The 15029-nt window shown below is 44.9% G+C and overlaps 1 protein-coding gene across 1 annotated transcript in view; it reads right to left on the reverse strand.

Moving 5' to 3' along the window:
- Positions 1–15029, reverse strand: part of LOC136587031 (mediator of RNA polymerase II transcription subunit 1-like) — a 136364-nt gene that overhangs the window by 72882 nt on the left and 48453 nt on the right. Inside the window, exons 2-4 of the mRNA XM_066585442.1 lie at positions 11220–11320; positions 5354–5438; positions 5117–5171 (exon numbers count right to left, since the gene is read on the reverse strand). The gene's annotated coding sequence lies outside the window, so the exon portion shown is untranslated. The remainder of the gene's footprint in view (positions 1–5116; positions 5172–5353; positions 5439–11219; positions 11321–15029) is intronic.

Below are 15029 nucleotides of genomic sequence, written 5' to 3' on the forward strand. Positions count from 1 at the left end.
TGTAGCTCCGCCCCGTCACGTGCCGATTCCAGCCAATCAGGAGGCTGGAATCGGCAATGGACCGCACAGAAGAGCTGCGGTCCACGGAGGGAGCAGACCCCGGCGGCCATCTTCAGCAGGTAAGTATGAAGACGCCGGACCACCGGGATTCAGGTAAGCGCTGAGCGGTTTGTTTTTTTAACCCCTGCATCGGGGTTGTCTCGCGCCGAACGAAGGGGGGGGGGGGGTTAAAAAAATTTAAAAAAAACGTTTCGGCGCGGGACAACCCCTTTAAAGCATATGGTTTTATTAAGTTAATGTTTAAACACTGGGCAGCAAACTCCCCCTAATGGTGGTTGTTAAAAAGATTTGCCCCATGAAAGATATTTTTCTAGTTAAATCCAGTTCATAGTCTTTTGTATTTTACACTTAAACATTTTTTACCACCACATTTTAGGGCTCCTGCGATTTTTTCACGCGATATCGCTGTGTTTTTTTCACGATTGTCAATGGGACTTTCTAATGTTAAAAGCGCATCGCAAGTTGGTGCTTGGAAATTTTTTTGCGATGGGTTTTTAACAGTAGAAAATCCCACTGACAATCGCTTGAAAAAAAAAAAACAGCGATATCGCATTAAAAAAGGCGCAAGAAAAACACAAGTGTGCAGGAGCCCTTACAGGACTAATAGTACAATAGCATCCCCTGCTGTTCTAATTTATCCTCAAATCCTCCGTTTTTCTTCTGCTTCTGATGTTGCCGAGTCTTCTGATTTCAAAAGAAATGCTGAGCAAGGATTGCGATATCCAAGACAGGCAGGATGCAACTCCTCTGATAAGATGCGGCAGCTTCAGATGCAGCCGGACCACCAGAGCAGGGATCCCTCCACATACCCAGTAACACAAGGAGAGAAGCAAGACCGAGCATGTGTGACCACCTTCGGACATTTAAGGAGGTGGACTGGATACAGAGTCTTCAAAAGGCATATTAGCCCGGGAATATCTTTTTTTTTTTTTTTTTTTTAAATTAAGTATAAAGAAAAAAAAAAAAATTAGTTATTGATAGGATTTAACTATAAACAATATTTTTCATCAGAAAACCTCTTTAAAGCATACTTGTCATTTCATGGGACTTTTCAGAATAAACAGTCGTGTGTAGCTGAAGAGTAGCACCATCTCTGGCTATATTGTGTCCTACAATTTTTACTTTCCCCCAAGCTTGTGCATGGACGTTAGCTGTTCTGTTGTCTTCATACACTGTACACACAGAAGAAAATATTCTGCTTCCCTACCTCTATCTTTTAGAAAGAACAACTAGCAGCATGGAAGACATTATAGAGAAGTACTGAGCAGTGTAGATGCAATTCCAGTAGCCATGAGACAAATAAGACAGCAGCAGCATCATTTTTGTGTCTTTGCTTCTCTGTCCCTCCTCTCCAAAGACTTCTTGTGGCTCGACAAGACGGTAAGAGGGGCAATAAACGAAAAGAAAGCGTTCAAACTACTAAAGCAAGAAGGCAGCGAAGAAGCGCTAAAATCGTACAGGGAAAAAAACAAAATATGCAAAGATAGGATCAAAATTGCCAAGGAGGAGGCGGAAAGACGGATCGCCAAAGAGAGCAAAAACAACCCAAAACAATTTTTCAACTATATTAACAGCAAAAGGATTTGCAGGGAGAGCACTGGCCCTTTAACAAATAATGCAGGAGAAATCATAGATGATGATGGAGGGAAGGCAAATCTTTTAAATCGTTTCTTTTCAAGCGTATTCACAAACGAAAAGGAAATGCCACACGAGATACAGGGGAATAAAATGAACCCCTCGCAAAATATGTCATACCTAACGCAAGGGGAAGTGCGGAACAGATTAAAGAAGATTAAAAAAAAAATAGATAAATCACCAGGCCCAGATGGAATACACCCAAGGATACTAAGGGAACTAAGTGATGAGTTAGCTAGGCCGCAATACCTAATATTTCTAGACACTATCAAGACCGGTGTTGTACCATTGGATTGGCGCATTGCCAACGTGGTTCCAATTTACAAAACGGGGAGCAAAAGTGAGCCTGGTAACTACAGGCCGGTAAGTCTCACTTCAGTAACGGGAAAAATTTTCGAGGGGATTCTGAGAGACGCCATCGATGAGCACCTCAAGGAGAACAAGGGAATAACTCCTCACCAGCATGGATTCATGAAGGGTCGCTCATGTCAGACAAATCTGATCAGTTTCTACGATGAAGTAAGCTCTAAGCTGGACCTGGGAGAGTCTATTGATCTTGTATATCTGGACTTCTCTAAAGCCTTTGACACCGTGCCACATAATAGGCTAATATACAAAATGAGGCAGCTCGGATTGGGTGAAAACATGTGTAATTGGGTAAAAAATTGGCTCAATGAAAGAAAACAGAGGGTGGTAATAAATGGTTTGTACTCTGATTGGGCCACCATCACTAGTGGGGCACCACAGGGCTCAGTATTAGGCCCCATTCTGTTCAATATATTTATCAACAACCTGATAGAGGAGCTGCACAGCAAAATATCAATATTTGCAGATGACACAAAATTATACAATATAATTAATGCAATGGAGGACAATGTGCGGCTACAAATGGACCTAGATAAGCTGGGGGCTTGGGCAGAAAAATGGCAAATGAAGTTCAATTTTGATAAATGTAAGACTATGCACATGGGCAGGAGAAACGGATGTCACAAATATTCACTTAATGGGGTACCACTGGGGAAAAGTGATATGGAAAAGGATCTGGGGGTACTAGTGGATTGTAGACTAAACTGGAGTAACCAATGGCAATCAGCTGCTGCAAAGGCAAATAAAGTCTTGGGGTGCATTAAAAGGTATAGGGGCGAAGGACGAGAACATTATCCTTCCATTATATAAGGCACTTGTCAGGCCCCACATGGAATACTGCGTACAATTCTGGACACCGGTGCTCAGGAAAGATGTTACGGTATTGGAGGGGGTTCAAAGAAGAGTGACTAAGCTAGTACATGGAATGATGGGACTAGAATACCCAGAGAGGCTATCAAAATTGGGACTATTTACTCTAGAAAAAAGGTTAAGGGGCGACCAAATAACCATGTATAAGTACATGAGGGGGACAATACAAGGATCTCTCCCAGGATCTGTTTATACCCAGGACAACGACGGTAACAAGAGGACATCCGCTACGCTTAGAAGAATGCAGGTTTCATCACCAACATAGTAGGGGATTCTTTACTGTTAGAGCAGTTAGACTGTGGAACTCTCTGCCTGAGGACGTAGTGATGGCAAAATCCGTAGAGGAGTTTAAAAGGGGACTTGATGTCTTTCTGGAGAAGGATATTACAGGATATAAATATTAGGTTAATTGTTAATCCGGGTATATAGGAAGGTAGGAACTATTAGGGGTTGATCCAGGGAACAGTCTGATTGCCATTAGGGAGTCGGGAAGGAATTTTTTCCCCAAAAGGGCTATTTGGCTTCTGCCCTTGGGGTTTTTTGCCTTCCTCTGGATCAACAAAACAGGAGGATAGACAGGCTGGACTAGATGGACATTGTCTTCATTCAGCCTTACGAACTAATGTTACTATGTTTTATAAACAGTATGTAATCTATCGTGTCCGTGATCTACGAATTCACCTTGTCTACCAAAATTGGTTTTGGCAGTTTTTCAGAGTGAATGAGCGAGCAGTTAGAGAGGAGGGCAGAAGAGAGGAATCATTTTTATTCTCCGCTAAGATACATTATAGAGAGTTTTAGACTTCTATGTATGCCAAGTTTACTGAAACCGTGAACATTTAAGACTGTCTGGAGCCGTTTATCAAAGTTATATTAACAGTGAGAGATTTTAAATATTTTATGCAGAAAATTTTAGTCCTAAGATGTAGTCAAGCTAGAATATACAAATTAAACCCTTTACATTGTTAAAACTGAAATGGGTCAGGAAATAGGCCTCTCACAAAGGGCCTATTCCGACATGTGTATATCGTCCCGGTTTTCACGCCCGGCCAAAATATATGCTGTCTTTCTGCAGGGGAAGGAGGTGGTCCGGGCACAGTGCACCAAGCTCCTGCCCTCTCTAAGTCCCTCACCACTATTTGCATTGGGAGGGGGCGGAACTTAGCTCCGCCCCTATCCCACCCCTCTCATTGCAAACAGTGGCGACGGGCGGAGAGGGTGCCAGAGCTCAGTGCACTGCTCCCAGCCTGCCTCCTCCCCCTGCAGAGAGGGACAGCGTGTATCGGCCGGGCATGAAAACCTGGCCGATATACAGACGTCTGAATAAGCCCTAAGCCAGAAGCCTGCTGCACACTAATGAGAGGCAAACACTCTGAAACAGCTCTATGTGCAATTGTGCATGGTTTTCTGGCTTGGTTTCCCAATCATTAGGATTAAAACTTATAAGATAGTCACTTTGATTTTAAGGAATGCTGCCATCCAATAGGTGGCGCTGCAAAGCTAATTTTCCATCTTCCTTATTTGCATAAGACTGAAATTACATGCTAAATTATTCAATATCCAGTTATATTCATTGATAGAAAAAAGTCCTTTTCAGGTGCCGATATATTAAGAAATATATGTGCAAATAGAATAAGGCCAGTCATACATCAGCACCAGAAACTCTGGCTGGGGGGTCTACCACAAATGTGGCTGAAAATACCGGAAGCACTTTCTTCCGTTCAAAAGCCGGGCAGCTGGGTGGAGAGTGGATTGGCCCCATTATAGTCAATGGGGTCCATCTGGTGTCATTCTCTGAGTGGAACCGGTCAGCCATGGGGACTCACCTTCCCTACTTTTTAAACATAGCAGGAAAGTGAAGAGATATGAAACCAACCTAGCAGTTTGTGGAATCTGTAGGAGTTGTAATGATCAAACCTTATTTGCAGTTTTTAGGCACTGCATGAACATTTTCTCAATTAGGGCTCCTTCCCACGGACGGATTGCGGCGGACATGTGCTGCGTTGCCCGGAGCTAGAACCTAATCGCTCAGTGCTCACGGAATTCCGCACCGTGAAATCACCCGTCCTCACCCGTGGCATACTCTATTTGCCGCAGTTGTACACACGGACGGCTTCTATTGCAGTCAATAGTACAGCCGGCCGTGTGCAGCCGGCCTTAAACTTCTAATTAGCCATTTACTTACCCTTTGTGCTTGGAAATGGATTCTATTCTGGTTAATAAAGTTGAAAGGGATTTGGCTAAAATTCAGAGAAAATGTTTTTATGAGGAGCATGCAAACAAAACACCAATATAAGAAACAGAAAACCCCTCACCCAGGTATAATATCTATCTAAACAGTATTCTCGTTGGACATTTCTGAAGTTTAGTAGAGTAACCATCATCTACATTACTCTGCAGGGACTTCCCATGTTCTACATACCTTTTATCGCTTCTTGCAGTAGGTTTATGCTTCTCAAAATTGGGTGTTCTGCAAAGGCTTTTATATTGCCAGCAGCGGGCCTGTCCTAATGGAACAAGACAATACAAGAACAAAATATATTATTAGTATGTGATATGTTGTGAAATATAGCAGTAATTCCATTTTTAACACCTCTGTGACTCACACCAATAGGGAGAATCGGGGTGCTGGGAACCCTGTATGCAGAGTCACAGTGGCAGCTTCCTCACCAAATCATGCAAGACTTTCGACCTATTCATATGGGCGTATTCGCTCTGCGTACTATGCAGCAAATAGAACCAATTGATTTCAATGGGTTCATTCACATGAGCGCATTTTGTGCAATTATTTCATTAGTGCAAAAAAAAAAAAAAAAAAGACAGCATGTACTATTTTCATCTGTATTATGCACTAAAATAGTACATATTAAACTAAACTTAAATTTCAATGGAGAGCATGCTTGCATGTACAAATATGCAGGGCACCTGCGTGCAAAAACAAAAGTAAAAATACACATACACAAAACTAATGCCCATCGCACAAATACGCTCATGTCCGTGTGAAGCCGGCCGTAGAGAACAAAGCTTTAACCCCTTAGTGACCAAGCCTGTTTGGGCCTTAACCCCTTAGTGACCAAGCCTGTTTGGGCCTTAACCCCTTAGTGACCAAGCCTGTTTGGGCCTTAACCCCTTAGTGACCAAGCCTGTTTGCGCCTTAATGACCAGGTCAAATTTTGCAAATCTGACACGTGTCAATTTAGCATGAAAAAACACCAGAAAGGTTTTTCATATCCAAGCGATTCTGACATTGTTTTTTCGCCACAAAAAAGACCGATCGAATTTGTGTTTATTTATTAAAAGCGCCAAAATTGAGAACATTTTGAAAAAAATCGTCATTTTTTTTCACATTTCCAACTGCAATATCTCAAATATGTGCAAACATAATATAGAAATTTTTGCTAAGATATATATTTTCATCTGTTTATTTTGGGCGCACATTGGATAAACTTTCATTTTTTTAACCATTTAGGAGACGTACAAATTTAACATTACTTTTCAGCATTTTGAGGAACACTTTGTTTTCCTACACCAAGCCAAGATTGGAAAGGCTCAGTCAAAATGATAGATACCCCCACAAATGACCCCATTTTAAAAACTACACCCCTTAACGTATTCACTGAGGGGTATCATGAGTGTTTTAACCCCACAGTTTTTTTTTAGGAGTCAATGCAATTTAGAAGAGAAAAACTCAAATTTCATATTTTTGCAAATATGTCATTTTAAAGACAGGAATTTTTTTTATAGTCCACATGAAAATGAGGATTTGCACCCCAGAATGGATAAGCCAGTTTGTCCCGTACTCAGAAACATACCCATTGTGGCCCTAGTATTACGTTTGTATGCAGAATGGGGCCCAAAATGAAAGGAGCAATCGGTGGCTTTCGGAACAGAAATTTTGCTTGAAGGAGATTTAGTCCCCATTGCCCACTTGTAGAGCCATTGAGTGACCAAAACGATGGAGAACCCCCACAAGTGACCCCATTTTGAAAAGTAGACCCCTTAACGAATTTATCTAGGGGTACGATGACTTTTTTGACCCCACAGTTTTTGAATGAATCTAAGCCAAGCAGAAGGAAAAAATTATGATTTTCATTTTTTTGGCAATTGTGTCAATTTAAAAACAGGGTTTTTTGTCCTGTGTACATAGGAATGAAGACGGTCACCCCAAAATGGATACCCCCGTTTGTCCCGTGTTCAGAAACATACCCATTGTGGCCCTAATCTACTTAAAGAAAACATGGCTAGGCCTATAATGGAAGGAGCACCCGTTGGATTTCAGGGTACAATGTATAAATTCCAGGCCCCATTGCCCACTTGTAGAGCCATTGAGCGGCCAAAACAATAGAGAACCCCCACAAATGACCCCATTTTGAAAACTAGACCCCTTAACGAATTCATCTAGGGGTGTACTGCGTATTTTGACCCCACAGTATTTGATTGAATCTAAGCAAAGCAGAAGGAAAAAATTACGATTTTCATTTTTTGTCAATTTTGTCAATTTAAAAACTGTTTTTTTTGTACAATGTACATAGGAATGAAGACTTTCACCCCAAAATGGATACCCCTGTTTGTCCCGTGTTCAGAAACATATCCATTGTGGCCCTAATCTACTTACAGGACACATGGCTAGGCCCATAATGGAGGGAATGCCCGCTGGATTTCAGGGCAGAACTGAATAAATTCCAGGCCCCATTGTCCACTTATACGTAAAAAAAATGGACTTCCTAAAAATAATCTCCTTCCCCCACCCCCAACCCCCGCCATCCCCATTTTTTGGCATTCCCTAAATATTAGATAAAGGTAATAATATAAACTGTGTTTTATGTCCGAAGACAGGGGTAATTACGGAGGCTGGTTGGGTTAGGCACATGGGGCAAGAAAACAGTGTATCCCCCCTCTCATGCTTTTTGGGGGGTATTTCGTAACCTCAGTGGCAGGTATGGGGTGTAAAAAGTGGCGCTCTGTGAGTCTCTGTAATCTTGCTGCGGTGCAGCGGTCTCACACAGAAGGCGCTCAACAAGCTGCTCCTAGAACTGCAGGAAGGCGAGCGTTCCCGGGGCTTCTTGTAAATTACGGATTACAGGTAGCGGTCTGAATAACGCCGGGCTCACGTAGCCGTAGGCGGAATCCGCTTGTGGAGGCCCGCAGCGGATTCCAGCTGTGACCCTGCGTACGGCCGCGTAATGTTCTGCGCATAACTGTCTATTCACACAGGCGGTCATGCGCAGTACACCGTTGTTTGTTTTTATTTCCCGCACCGTTGCTTAGAGATGACCCGGGTATCCGCAGCCAGTACACAATGTGTTTGCATATGGGCTGCGGGTATATCCGCGGCCATAGAGCACAATGGGCTCTAAGTCGCGGATATCCGCGGTAAAATATAACATGCCGTGTTCTGTTTCTGCGAGTAGATTACATAATTCCGACCCACTAATTGGGGGGGAATTGTGTAATCCAATGCATGCGATTGATCCGTGGATTACCGCTGATCAAGCACATGCAGAACCCGTAATTCCTCTCCGGTCATGCGTGACCGGCCTAATGTTAGTTCGCTACTTTATCACGTGACCGGGGACCGCTCAACGAGGCCGCCGGTCACTGCTCTAAGCACTCAGCGACCGTTGGTCGCTGGGAGAGAGGAGATTTAAAATTTCCTGGGCTCCCCGGCTCCTGCGAATGTGTCCGGCATTTTGCCGGCGGGGGCATGCGCAGCAGCCGGAGGGGTCCGTGGAGGATAATCACATCTGGATTCAAATGCGGAAGCCTCCGAGATGTTTCATCTCCCCTCACCGATCGCATCGGTGAGGGGCGATGAAACTTCCACTTTTTAAAGAACTCTTACGTGATTGCCATTATGCATTGGGTAACGGCGATCACGTGACCAGTAACCACATACCGCGGCTCCCAATGACATCTCCAGGCTCTTGGATACCTTTGGTAGCCAGGAGCAGGGAGATTTTAAATTTCTTGGGCAATATTTCACTTTTGCGCATGCGTCCGCCATCATGCTGACGGGCGCATGCGCCGAAGCTGGGGTAAGGTCCGCGGATGAACATCCCATCAGTGAACAAATCCGGGGACCTTGGGTACGTAATTTCATCCCCCCTTACGGATATGATCCGTAAGGGGAGATGAAACTAACTTTATAAACTTAAAAAAAAAAAAAAAGTTAACGGTGATCATATGACTGGAAACCGCATACAGCGGTCCCCAGTCATATCTCCCTGCACTCGGCTAACTGTGACAGCCGGGTGCAGGGAGATTTTGAATTTGCCGGGCTTGCCGGCCTTCTGCACATGCGCGCCACATCGGCACATCGCAGGAGCCAGCGGGGGGTCCGGAGACCGGCCAGAGGACATGGAGAAAGTGGGGTGAGTATTTTCACCTTCCCTCATGGATCCGATCCATGAGGGGAGGTGAAGCTGTTCTTTTTTTTCCTTTTTTCTCCACTTTTCCGCGATCGCCATTATCCATTGTATAACTGCTATCGCGGTACCGGGGACTGCTCACCGCGGTCCCCGCTGACATCTCCTGCCTCCCGGCTACCTACAGGAGCCGGGAGCCAGGAGATTTTAAATTTCCCGCGCCGCCGGACCTTCTGCGCATGCGGCTGACGTAATGCTGCCTGGCGCGCATGCGCAGAAGGACGGCTACGGGGGCCAGAGAGCAGTGCGGCGGACCTCGGTGAGTAATTTCAGCTGCCCCGATGGATCCGTTCCATCAGGGCAGCTGAATATGTAACTTTTTTTCAACTTTTATTTTACTTTTTAGCGCCGATCGCAATCCCGGGCGGGGGGGGGGGGGGTCCGTACAACCTGGGATGACAGCTCCATGCTGTCGGTGACCTGCGAACACGGACAGCATGGAGCTGTCACGTCCACAGCCCGAGGGGCTTTATTCTCTGCAGGACACGTTTTTACGTCCTCAGAGAATAAAGCCCACTTCGGGAGGACGTAAAAACACTATGGGCTGGTCGTTAAGGGGTTAAAATGGCTTTGTTGCTCATGTGGGCCCTGGTCAGTCAGAACAATCTAGTGTGTATAAAATAGCATTACTTCCCCAGAGCAATTTTTATGATATTCTATAATTATATCTAATTGTCAGTAACATTCCTCCTAGAAGTTGTTGGATGGATGAAACTTTCTCTTGTATGCAATGGACTCCCAGACCATAACACCAGCAGGGGGCAGTGTGCTGCTCCACAGCAAAAGCAGGCGTTCACCCCAAGGTCTCCAGACATGAACACTGCCGTCGTCAGTGCCCAAACTAAGGCCTCCCTCACACAGGTGTTTTTGTACAGCATTTAGCGCTGCGCTAAATGCTGTACAAGGCTCCCGTTCATTTCAATGGGGCTGCTCACACAAGGCTGTAAACTGAAAGTGCTGCATGTTCTATTCTTGGCCGCTTTAAAAAAAAATAAAATTAAAAAAAAAGTTTCCAGCTTCCTTGACTACGTTTTCAGCTGTGCTGAAAATACAGACAAAACTATCAAAACGCATGCCAATGTTGCTGAAAACGCAGTGCTTTTGCGAACGCCTGTGTGAGGGAGGCCTAAACCTGGATTTATCACTGAAGACAGCATGCAGCATATCAGTCCAGTTTCATAATTCACACAACTGCAAACAGACGACGGTGGGTGTCAAAGGCAGTATATGTAATGGGGTCCACGAGACCAAATGGCCTTCAACCAAGCGCCTGAGATGGTTCCAACAGACAGATGGGTGTAACGATGGCACCACCTGTCTCTGGATGGTGGACAACAAAACAGTTGGAGCTGCTCACGCTACTTGTATGATTGGATGAGCCTCTACTGGTGATCCATTGAGGGTGTCCTGTAACAGGTCACCTTCTGTGCGCTCACGCATCCACTGTTCAGTCTGGCCAGAACGACCCAGGTGGCGACAATTAAGAGAGACGACCATCCCACTTCTCACAACCCAATAACGTGCCCCTCTCAGACTGTTAATGGTGTGAAATCTCTTCCCTGCGTCCAGTGGTCAACAAGCTCTACACAAGCGGAAGAAGAGGCCACTACACACAAGGAGCCTCCGAGAGCCTTTTATAGGTTGGGGGGGGGGGGGGTACGACTATTGGTGAGTGAGTGTCAAAGGCAATACACATAATGGGTGCCAGCCGCAGGTGACAAGACCGTTCATTTAATCACCTGAGATGGAACTGCAGGATGAGTTTTGCCACAAAACTACAAATCCTAAAGGACGCAATGCTTTTGGACAAAGTAGTTTTATTATATATAACACACCATAAACATAAAAGAAACAAGTTCTTACCAGACAATAGCGGACAAGTTTATAAGTGTCAGTCCATGTTCTCTGGGAGTATTTCAAGTGAAGTTTTCCTAACAAGGCTTTAGCTGAGAGCTTTACTGGAGCTGCAATAGGTTGGATACATGTTACACACTATATGAAAAGAGTTCTGTACCCTTTCAAAATATTCCATCTGGGTTTCACAATGTTTGGCCAACTTCACATGAACGGACCGGTTTTGCATTTGGGAGCCCCACAGCAGATTCTGGCTGTGAGCCAGGCCGGCAACCCTGTGAGCCGCTGCGGTCATCCGCAATACAGTTTTATTCTTTAGGCCTCATGTCCACGGGATAATTGTTATTTAAAATCTGCAGCTTTTTCCCGCACGCGGATCTGCGCCCCATAGGGATGCATTGGACACCCACAGGTAGTTAAATACCTGCGGATGTCATTTTCCCTTCAGGCGTGGATTGCGTGGGCGGAAAAAAAACCACAACATGCTCCATTTTCGTGCGGGTCTCCCACAGGCTTCTATTGAAGCCTATGGAAGCCGTCTGGATCCGCGGAACACCCTACCTGGAATTAAACTTACCTGTCCGGATGCTGCCGGCATGCCGAGCACATCCGCCGGGCCGAAGAAAGAAGATCCGGCCGCGACGGAGGGAAGATCCGCAGCGTCCTGACAGGTGAGTTTAATCTTATTTTTAGCCTCATGTCCCCGGGAAAGGAGGGACCCACTGCGGTATTCTGCATAGAGAATCCGTGGCGGGCCTGATTTTCCCCGTGGACATGAGGCCTTAATATTTTGAATACCTGCGCAGTCACTTAGTGATGACATGGGTACCCACGGCCCACATGAAAAGTTAATTGAGTATGGGCTGCAGGTAAGACAGCCTCCATTGATTTCAATGGAGTCTGCAGCAAAGTAGAGCATGCTGCAATTTTTTCCTCCGCTCACGAAATATGCAATTTGTATCTGCAAGTATGAGTGAAAAAGCGATTTTCCATGCCTTTCAATGCATGCCTTTTGCTGCGGATCTTCCATGTGGACGCCGATCCTGCAATAAGAATCTGGCCTCATTCTAGTGCTATCTGCTATGTGACCTTATTTATAGAAAAAAGAAATGTTGCCTACTTTCCATAGTTTGAGGTGTTCAATGGAGGGACTCCTTTTTTTTACCCCTTATTCAAAACCAGTGTGTAAAACCAGAAATGACATGCGATCATGTAACTAATGCAAAGCATCAGAAATAGTTCTTCCCACGCAATTTGAATTAATTTTAGTAGCATGCTGTATGCGCACAGTGCTGTGCAGCTCAGGCTCCACTAATGTGATAAGTAAACACAAAGTGTCAACTCAGCACACCAATGTATCATAAATGGAAGCTGAACTCTTCTGCAGGCAATGCAGCTGCAAGCAAAAGCTCTGCACTCACAGTAATTCAATTATTACCCTGTTCTAGTGTTCAGAGGGGCTCGTGCCCAGATCCTGTCTACAAGACTTGGCATGGCCAGCAGTACGGCAGCGCCCACTGGGATAGGAGGGGGGGGGGGGGGGGACTAAGTAATGTGCAGCTGAAAGTGAAATAAAAATGGCTACATCACTAAGGGCATGTTCACACGCAGCAGAAATATTGCACATCTCCTGCAGCAGAAATTTCACAGCAAAAGCCGAAGTATTTGCACAGAAGCAAACAGTCACAATTTGCACCATCAGTACGAGTAGTGGCTCGAAATCAGCTGCTGCGGCGCTTCCTCATCACCTTGCAATTATTCCCATCAATGTATCCCTCTACTCATCGCCCGCTAGTGAGCGCTGCTGGCCAGGTGATGCGGTAGCCGCTGTTTCTTTGGCGGAAATGCTGTGTGATTTTCAGTTGTGGAAAACCTACAGCATTTCCGCTACATGTGAACAAACTCTAGACGGGTTTTCTGGGAACTTCCTATTGATGACCTAGCTTCAGGATGAGTTATCGGTAGTTGATCAGTGGAGATCCCTAGTGGCGGACCCTCGGGCAACTATCCGTGCTGCCGAGCTGGACATCTGCATTTAGGTTGGAGCTGGAAGTATAATGCTGGGTTCCCATGGGACGGTTTCACCGCGGAAATCTTGCAGTTTTGCCGCAGTAAAAAAAAAAAAACCACGAGATTTCTGCGGGATAAGCGCAGCTTCAAAACCTGCGGGTTTTGGAGCGGCTTCGCCGCATGCTTTTCCATTCTGCTCCCATAGAGAGGAACAAGGCCACAATGAACAGGGAAAAAAAAATAAAGAATTGACATGTTGCATCCGGGGAATCCGCACTGCAGCGCCAGCCTTGCCGCAACGGATTCTCCGCCCCATGAGAACAAGATTTTTGACAAATCTCGTCCACATGGTTGGCTAATCCCGGTATTAGTGGCCGCAGCGCAATTCCGCAGCAAATCCGCCCTGTGTGAACCTAGCCTAATAGTAGGCATCCTTCCCGGGATACCTCCTATTACACGTCCAGCTCTGACTCTAGTGCAGACATTGCCAATCTACTATTTATGACCTGTCCAACAGCAAAATCCTGGAAGAACTCCTTCAATGACGCAGCCATATTTTGTTTAATTTTTGGTTGCCAAAAAACCCCCCAGTGATGCAGCTGTCGGAGGGCTTGCTTTCTCTGTGGGATAAAACATTTTAAAAGTTTCTAAACACTGAAATGGAACACAAAAACGCAGTTCCATGGCAACTTTATTTTTCTGTCAATCTAGCAGTGTGAGGATTTTTTACAGGACGTCCTGTAGTTTCTACTCGCGCCATTTTGGAGCGCACACAACATTTTGATCACCTTTTATTAAAACCTTTTCTTGGAGATGGTTGTCCGTATGCTGTCCAGTTTATATATAGGCAGCACAATGATATGTATTCCTCATCTGATACGAACAAGAATAGGACACGCGTCAGCAGGCATATCCTCAGAGCCCTATAATGGGACCACGTGCTGTCTGGATTAACAGTCAGTACAGAGCCGCAAACACACTAATGTGTCGGGGTTAATAGGCAGATATATAAAGCGGCCCTGGGGGAATTAAAAAAGTTTTCCAGGGACAAAGAATATTGATGATCTATCACCATAAAAATAAAATCCAACCCCCACCCCCCCCAAAAAAAAAAATTCAAATAATGAATTTCTTTTTTCCCCCTCAAATCCTGCTAAAAAATAAAAAAGAACATTATATAGAACCAAAAATGATGCCATTGGAAAATACAACTTGTCCTGCAACAAACGAGCCCTCATATGCCTAGTTTTCCAGCCAAAGTAAAGGGTTTGCGGTGATTGAGAATTGTTACCAACATCCCCATCTGCTACTTTTTATACACAAAACCCTCCAAGGAATATCTTCCATTTACCGGAGTCACAGATTCGCTTTTCCAGCTCAAATTCAATTGGAGCATGTAGCAAAACCGACGACTTGTCTACTTGTACTGGAGTCCAGAGGCTGGCAGCCATCCCCTCCTCTGACAGATCCACATAAGCCTCCATCTTCAGGGAACACCCCCCTAGAGAGGGACCTGCTGGAATTTATCAGCTTTCTTAGCTCACCTGTACCACTGACCACACCTGTACTACTTAACCCCTTAATGACACGGCCTATTTTGGCGTTGAGGACCAAGCGATTTTTTGGTATTTTTCCATCTCCATTTTTCAAAAGCCATAACTTTTTTATTTTTCCGTGGACGTGGCCGAATAAGGGCTTGTTTTTTGCGTGGCGATCTGTAGTTTTTATCGGTGCCACTTTTGGGTACATAGACAATATCGTAATTTTTTTATTTTTTTTTATGATAACAGGGAGAGAAAACGCATCAAT

Source organism: Eleutherodactylus coqui, chromosome 12 (genome assembly GCF_035609145.1).
Source record: "Eleutherodactylus coqui strain aEleCoq1 chromosome 12, aEleCoq1.hap1, whole genome shotgun sequence".
Taxonomy (NCBI): Eukaryota; Metazoa; Chordata; class Amphibia; order Anura; family Eleutherodactylidae; genus Eleutherodactylus; species Eleutherodactylus coqui.